Below are 8535 nucleotides of genomic sequence, written 5' to 3' on the forward strand. Positions count from 1 at the left end.
ACCTAAAATCAAATTTAAAATCATGAAATAAACATAATTTATGCATCTAAATCATAATATAAAGTCATCTAATCATAAAAATGGCATGTGTTAAAACAAAAAAATTTAATAATTAATTAAGAATGAAAAATGTAAATGAACAAAAATTTAAAAGAAAATAAAACAAAATAAGCTATGTTAGAAAAGCTAAACGAATTATACTTCAGATAATCTTGTTACGAACTCAATTCCTATATTCGAAACATTTTCGTAATAAATTTTGCATCGATTACCATTAACTTTGAAACGAACTCCGTTAGGTCCTTCAAGTTCTAAAGAACCATAATCGAATGTTTTGACGACTAAATATGGTCCTATCCATCTGGACTTTAGTTTACCTGGAAATAAACGGAGTCGTGAATTAAATAACAGCACCTTATCCCCAATATTAAAGTTTTTGACTTTAATCTTGGCATCGTGCCATTTTTTCACTTTTTCTTTATATATCTTCGCATTTTCGTAAGATAGATGACGTAACTCATCTAACTCATTTAAATTGAGCAAACATTTCTTACCTGTTTGGTGCAAATTAAAGTTAAGTTCCTTAATAGCCCAATAGGCTTTATGCTCTAATTCGACTGGTAAATGACATGCTTTCCCATACACTAATCGGTATGGCATCATTCCTATTGGAGTTTTAAATGCAGTACGGTATGCCCATAACGCATTGTTGAGTTTACAAGACCAGTCTTTTCTTGAAGATGAAACTGTTTTCTCTAGAATCCACTTGAGTTCTCTATTTGATATCTCCGCCTGACCATTTGATTGTGGATGGTATGGCGTTGACACTCGGTGGCGTACTCCATATTTCTTCATAAGTATATCAAAACTTCGGTTAATAAAATAGGTACCGCCATCACTAACAATGACTCTAGGACAACCAAATCTACAAAATATATCTTCTAGAAAACCAGTAACCACTTTAGAATCGTTCGTCGGGGTTGCAATTGCTTCAACCCACTTCGAAACATAATCGACGGCGACTAATATGTAAGTTTTACCAAAAGAAGGGGGAAAATGTCCCATGAAATCTATTCCCCACATGTCGAAGACTTCAACTTCTAACATGGTTGTGAGGGGCATCTCATCTTTCCTTCCTAAATTTCATATTCTTTGGCACTTGTCACAACGAGTAATAAATGAACGGACGTCTTTAAACATCGTAGGCCAAAAGAAACCACATTCAAATATTCTAGCTACTGTCTTACTAACCCCATTATGTCCTCCATAAGAGGTAGAATGGCATTCTGACATTATGGATTCATATTCATTTTCACTAACGCATCTTCTAATTATCCCGTCACCACAAGTTCTGAACAAGAAAGGATCTTCCCAAAAATATTGTTTAATGTCAAAGAAGAATTTCTTCTTTTGTTGGAAAGTTAATCCTTCCGGAACAATATTGGCTGCAAGATAATTTGCAATATCCGCGTACCATGGTGACATGACACTTTTTATTTGATAGAGATATTCATCGGGAAAATCATCTCGTATACCGATAGTTTCACCTATAGGACCGTTTTCATCTTCGAGTCTTGATAGATGATCGGCGACAAGGTTTTCTACTCCCTTTTTGTCTTTAATTTCTATATCAAATTCTTGTAACAATAAAACCCATCTAATTAGACGTGGTTTTGCATCTTTTTTAGCAAATAAATACCTTAAAGTTGCATGATCAGTATAAATAATAACTTTCGAACCTAACAAGTATGACCTAAACTTATCACAAGCAAAAACTACAGCTAACATTTCCTTCTCGGTCGTGGTGTAATTCAATTGTGCACCGGACAGTGTGTGACTTGCATAATAAATGACATGAAGTTTCTTATCCTTTTTTGACCTAAAACACATCCGACGGCCAAGTCACTTGCATCACACATAATTTCAAAGGGTAAATCCCAATCGGGTTTAGCAATAATAGGTGCACTGACTAAAGCTGTTTTCAATGTTTTGAAAGCTTTTACGCAATCTTTATTAAAATCAAAGGTCGAATCTTTCATGAGTAAATTAGTAAGTGGTTTGGAAATTACAGAAAAATTCTTAATAAATCTCTTGTAAAAACCTGCATGTCCTAAAAATGACATTACTCCCTTAATAGTAGTTAGAGGGGGTAATTTTTCTATTACTGAAGTTTTTGCTCTATCCACTTCTAATCCCTTTTTAGATATTTTGTGACCTAAAACGATTCCCTCGTCAACCATGAAATGATATTTTTCCCAGTTTAATACTAAATTTGTTTCTTCACACCTAGACAAAACTTTATCCAAATTTTGTAAGCATGAATCAAAAGAATCTCCATAAACGAAAAAATCATCCATAAAAACTTCCATGATATCTTCAATGAAATCATTAAAAATTGCAGTCATACAACGTTGAAATATTGCTAGTGCGTTACATAGACCAAAGGGCATCCTCCTATATGCAAATGTTCCGTAAGGACATGTGAAGGTTGTTTTATCTTGGTCATCCGGGTAAATATATATTTGAAAGAATCCGGAGTAACCGTCTAGAAAACAATAGAAAGCATGACCAGCTATCCTTTCAATCATTTGATCAATGAAAGGTAGAGGAAAATGGTCTTTCCTAGTTGCTTTGTTTAGTTTCCTATAGTCTATACAAACCCTCCAATCGGTGGTGGTTCGTGTAGGTATTAATTCTCCTTCGTCATTCCTTACAACTGTTACGCCTCCCTTTTTAGGTACACAATGGGTTGGACTAACCCATTCACTATCAGAAATAGGATAAATGATTCCATTGTCTAGAAGTTTAGTAATCTAATTTTTTACTACTTCTTTCATATTCGGATTGAGGCGTCTTTGTCTATCCGCTTTAGGCGACTTATCTTCTTCTAAGTGAATTCTGTGCATTACAATGCTAGGATTAATAACTTTTAAGTCTAAAATTTGCCAACCCATACTTCCTATCCTATTTCTAACAACTTCTTTCAATTTCTCTTCTTGAACCTGTGTTAATTTGTTAGAGATAATTATAGGTAGAGAATCGCCTTCGCCTAAGAAAGCGTACCTCAAATGGTTTGGTAATTCCTTAAGTTCTAATTTAGGTGGAACTATAATCGAAGGCGGAACTGGTCCATCTTCTCGAATCAAAGGCTCTGGGTCCTTATCTTCTAATTCTTCACTCATTATAGGTTCTATTATTTCTTCTTTTTGAACAATGTCATTTACACATTCTTCAACTAAATCAAGTTTCATACAAGCGAAATTCTCCATAGGATATTTCATTGCTTGATTCATATCAAACTCGATCTTATCGTCTCCTATTCTTAAAACTACTTTCCCTTCCGACACATCAACTAGAGCACGTCTTGTGTTCATAAACGGTCTACCAAAGATTAGCGGACAATTAACGTCATATGCAAAATCTAATATAACGAAATCGGTTGGAAAAATAAATTTGTCAACTTTAACTAAAACATCCTCGATTATACCATATGGTCTTTTAGTGGTTTGATCCGCTAATTGTAAAACCATATTGGTACGTTTGATATCTTCTTCTAAGCCTAACTTATTAAAAAATTGATAATGGCATCAAGTTTATGCTTGCTCCTAAATCACAAAGACAACTTGGGAATTCAATATCTCCCAATTTACACGGAATGGTAAAACATCCGGGATTTTTGAGTTTAGTGGGCAAATTACTCGACACAATTGAACTACAATCTTCGGTTTGTGAAATGGATGAAATTTCTTCCCAACTGATTTTCTTTAAAATTAAATCTTTTAGGAATTTACCATAATTGGGAATTTGCGTAATTGCATCCATAAACGTCAAATTAATATGCAAATTTTTAAGTTTGTCTAAAAATGTTAAAAGTTGTTTGTCATAGTCCTTATTTCGGACTTTGTGTGGAAAAGGTGGTTTGGGTACAAAAGTTTTTGTACTCTGGTCAATTGGTGTATCTTTTTGATTTAACATATCTTCTTTGGATTTTGGTAAATCAGTTCCTGGTAAAGTTGAATTTCCGGGCATTTCCGGACCTAAGTAATTTTTCCCTGAACAAAGAGTGATTGCCTTAACATGCTCTTTCAGATTTTCTTCCGTATGTGCTGGGAAGACTTCCCTCTTTGCGGGATGGAATTGATTTAGCGAGTTGTCCAATTTGAACCTCCAAATTATGGATGCTAGATGATTGGTTTTTAATAAGCTGATCTAATTTATTCTCGATCCGTTTAAAACCATCGTCGTGATTACTTATTTTTTCGCTCATAGCATCAATAAATTTGTCGATTTTAGAAGATAAAGTGCTAATCGTATCTCTTGATTGATTTTGATAATTGGTTGTACGATTTTGATTAGCATTAGCATTATTATTATTATTATCTCTCTAGTTAAAGTTAGGATGATTTCTCCATCCAGGATTATATGTATTGGAATAAGGGTTATTAGTTTGGTTTTGTCCTTGGACAAAATTTACCTGTTCAATTTCACTCATCCCTTCATAATCTACATCTGTTTGGATTGGCTGACCATTAGGATTACACGGTGCCATAAACCTATCAATTTTGTGCGATAAGGCAGAAAATTGGGCTTGCAACATCGCAACTGGATCAAGATTCACTATACCTTTAACCGACGATGTAGTTGAGGATGATGGTTTCGCCATTGGTACGTGTCCACGCTCCGCGGGCCACATACTACTGTTGATTGCCATTTCCTCCAAAAGTTCTCTGGCTTGGGCCGATGTTTTCTTCATGAATAACCCTCCAGATATAGCATCCAATGAACCTCTAGTTGTAGGATTTAATCCATTATAAAATATTTGCATTAAAAGTTCAGCGGGCAATTGGTGGTGTTGGCATAAACGTTGAAGTTCTTTAAAATGTTCCCAAGCCTCATAAAGAGTTTCATTATCATTTTGTGAAAAATATGTTAACTCTTTTATGACTCTTGCGGTTTTTGCTAAAGGAAAATTTTTTGATAAAAATGCTTGGGCTAATTGCTCCCAAGTTTCAAATGTTGCGGCTGGCGTAGAAGTTAACCATTCTTTGGCTCGATCCTTCAAAGTAAAAGGAAAAAGGCGAAGTTTGATTGCTTCCGCAGTCACATCTGTTATTTTAAAAGTGTCACAAATTTCTAAAAAATTTGTCAAATGGGTGTTAGGATTTTCGTTAGGTAACCCGTAAAATGTTACGTTATTTTGTAACATATTAAGCAATGCTGGCTTAATCTCAAATTGATTTGCATTTATTTGGGGTCTAACTATGCTGTTTGTTACACCGGCCACTCCTGACCTAGCGTAATCCATAAGCGTAGCCATAATTTCTGGCTCAGTAATTCTAGTTTTTATTGGAGTTTTGTTTTTGTTTTTCTTGTCTTTCTTGTTCTTTTTAAGAGTCTTTTCAATTTCTGGGTCTAGCGGTTTTGGTGGAATGCCTGAACTTCGAGAACTGCGCATGAACTTGAAATTTCGCACGAACCGAAACTACCTTCAAAACAGAATTTGAAAAATAAATATGTTAGTAATTTGAAATAAGTAAAATATAAAATTTTGAATAAGTATAAATAAACCTAGATTCGAAATAAAACATGAAAAATCTAAATTTTTGTCAAAAATTTTGGCGTTCCCCGGCATCGGCGCCAAAAACTTGTTGAGCGATTTCCGCAAGTGCACGGTATACGCTTGTAGTAATAAAAGATATCGATCCCACATGGAACGTTTTTTAACAAAAACTTATTTTGAATTGGTTAAATATACTTTTAAGGTTTATAATATGGAAAATCGTTAAATCGGATTTGGTTTTGAAATTGCTAGAATGAGAATTAGATTAGAGTATAAAAAATGTCAGAAAATACTTCTGATTTAGGAATGAATTTACAAAACAGGAACGTTAAGTTCTTTTAGAAAAGTAAACAAATGTATTCGTTTGCATTAAGCAAAGAAAACAACTTTAAACTTTGTATAAATTATAACGATGAAATAAATGACGGAACCTCTAATTTTTAGGCTTTGAACTGTAGTCAATCCTCCTACGGTCGGGTTAGATCGCTACCTTAACCAAATTAAAACTCTACCGAGATATCAATTTGTCTAAGTGTTCAACAAAGTTTCCTTGTAAAGATTTTGAATTAAACTACGTTTTAATGAAAACACCGGCAATCCACTTCGGATCCTTTACCAAAGTGCTGCATGAAAATCTATCGAATAGAACAGACTTTATTAGATGAAATATAAATTTGATACAAGTTTACAGAGAACAAGAAGCATGAAAACATTTGACGACTTGCAAGTGAACGGGTTGTCAATCCTTTCCTTGGGTTTCGTTAGAGTTTGTCAGACTCATGGCGGATTCCGTACTCAATCTTCTCGTTGTAACTTCGTAATAGGGATGCGGTCGGCCTCTACCAAAATGTAAACTAATATGAACAAATCTAAACACTACTGTGTTTGTAATTATTGAATAAACAATGTGTGTACATCATATTGCTTTTTACAGAAATGAAATCTAAATTCTGAATCACTTGACTCGGAATTTCTGCATAAATTCTATACTAATCTCTTTCTTCTATATCTTTCCAACTCTCCATCAACTCTTTATTTATAGATGTTGAAGAGTCGTGATTGAAGTGTCGTGTCCGTTGTGAAGGATCGTGTCCGTTGTGAAGGATCGTTTCTATCCATCCGAACGAACATGTTTCTTTGAATTAAACATGTGTTCATTGTACTTGGAGGAATTTCTGCACTTACCGAGAATGTCAATTCTCGGCCGAGAATGGGGAGTAAATACTTTGTCTTCGAATGAAAGGAAGGGGAGCTGAAAAACGCGTGTCGCGACCGAGAATTTGAGATTCTCGGTCGCGGCTTCCATAAATTCTCTACCGAGAATTTGGTTTCCTCAGCCGAGAATTGGTCATTTTCTTTTGTTGCTGACTTCGTCTTTGTTCTCGTTTAGGTGTAATCGATCTTTGTCGTTTTTGCCTCCTTTTATAAGGTTTTTCTTCTGTTTTTAAGCTCTTTTCGTTCCTATTTGGATTTTACCAAATATTTACGTACCTTATAAGAAAGAAACATATTCGAGAGTAAAAGAATTCTAAATATTTATAAATAGCACAAATTCGTAGCAGAACTGATGTAAATACTAATGATATTTTAGGTATATCTTGGGCTTAACAGTCGCCGTTAATAGGGGAACTTATCTTAAATTTTTTGCCTGCCGATTGCACCTTTCGATTACTGCGTCTGTCGCCGCCACCCGTGTATGATTTTAAACTTAGGATAAAATTTGCTTCTAAGAACTGAATACCTAAGAATCTAAACCAACTTATAAACAATAATTAATGTTAAACTTACCTTAATAATAATAATAATAATGACACATTCATGAAAAAACGACCGTTGATTGCAAAACTTACATTAATCACCGCTAGTTACGTCGCCGTTAAAAGGGGGGAACTTATCTTAAATTTTTTGCCTGCCGATTGCACCTTTCGATTACTGCGTCTGTCGCCGCCACCCCTGTATGATTTTAAACTTAGGATAAAATTTGCTTCTAAGAACTGAATACCTAAGAATCTAAAGCAACTTATAAACAATAATTAATGTTAAACTTACCTAAATAATAATAATGATACTTTCATGAAAAAACGACCGTCGATTGCAAAACTTACTTTAATCACCGCTAGTTGCGTCGCCGTTAAAAGGGGGGAACTTATCTTAAATTTTTTGCCTGCCGATTGCACCTTTCGATTACTGCGTCTTTCGCCGTCACCCCTGTATGATTTTAAACTTAGGATAACATTTGCTACTAAGAACTGAATACCTAAGAATCTAAAGTAACTTATAAACAATAATTAATGTTAAACTTACCTTAATAATAATAATGACACTTTCATGAAAAAATGACCGTCGATTGCAAAACTTACCTTAATCACCACTAGTTGCATCGCCGTTAATAGGGGGAACTTATCTTAAATTTTTTGCCTGCCGATTGCACCTTTCGATTACTGCGTCAGTCGCCGCCACCCCTGTATGATTTTAAACTTAGGATAAGATTTGCTACTAAGAACTGAATACCTAAGAATCTAAAGCAACTTATAAACAATAATTAATGTTAAACTTACCTTAATAATAATAATGACACTTTCATGAAAAAACGACCGTCGATTGCAAAAATTACCTTAATCACCCCTAGTTGCGTCGCCGTTAATAGGGGGAACTTATCTTAAATTTTTTGCTTGTCGATTGCACCTTTTGATTACTGCGTCAGTCGCCGCCACCCCTGTATGATTTTAAACTTAGGATAAAATTTGCTTCTAAGAACTGATTACCTAAGAATCTAAAGCAACTTATAAACAATAATTAATGTTAAACTTACCTTAATAATAATAATGACACTTTCATGAAAAAACGACCGTCGATTGCAAAACTTACCTTAATCACCGCTAGTTGCGTCGCCGTTAATAGGGGGAACTTATCTTAAATTTTTTTGCCTGCCGATTGCACCTTTCGATTACTGCGCCAGTCGCCGCCACCCCTGT

At 34.6% G+C, this 8535-nt stretch overlaps 1 non-coding gene across 1 annotated transcript; it reads left to right on the plus strand.

The window, feature by feature from the left end:
* Positions 1-4841: 4841 nt before the first annotated feature.
* Positions 4842-4948, plus strand: LOC136216067 (small nucleolar RNA R71). The gene has a single exon (XR_010683061.1). It is a non-coding gene; the product is annotated as a small nucleolar RNA R71 (small nucleolar RNA).
* The last annotated feature ends 3587 nt before the right edge of the window (positions 4949-8535 follow it).

Source organism: Euphorbia lathyris, chromosome 1 (assembly GCF_963576675.1).
Source record: "Euphorbia lathyris chromosome 1, ddEupLath1.1, whole genome shotgun sequence".
NCBI classification, from domain to species: Eukaryota; Viridiplantae; Streptophyta; class Magnoliopsida; order Malpighiales; family Euphorbiaceae; genus Euphorbia; species Euphorbia lathyris.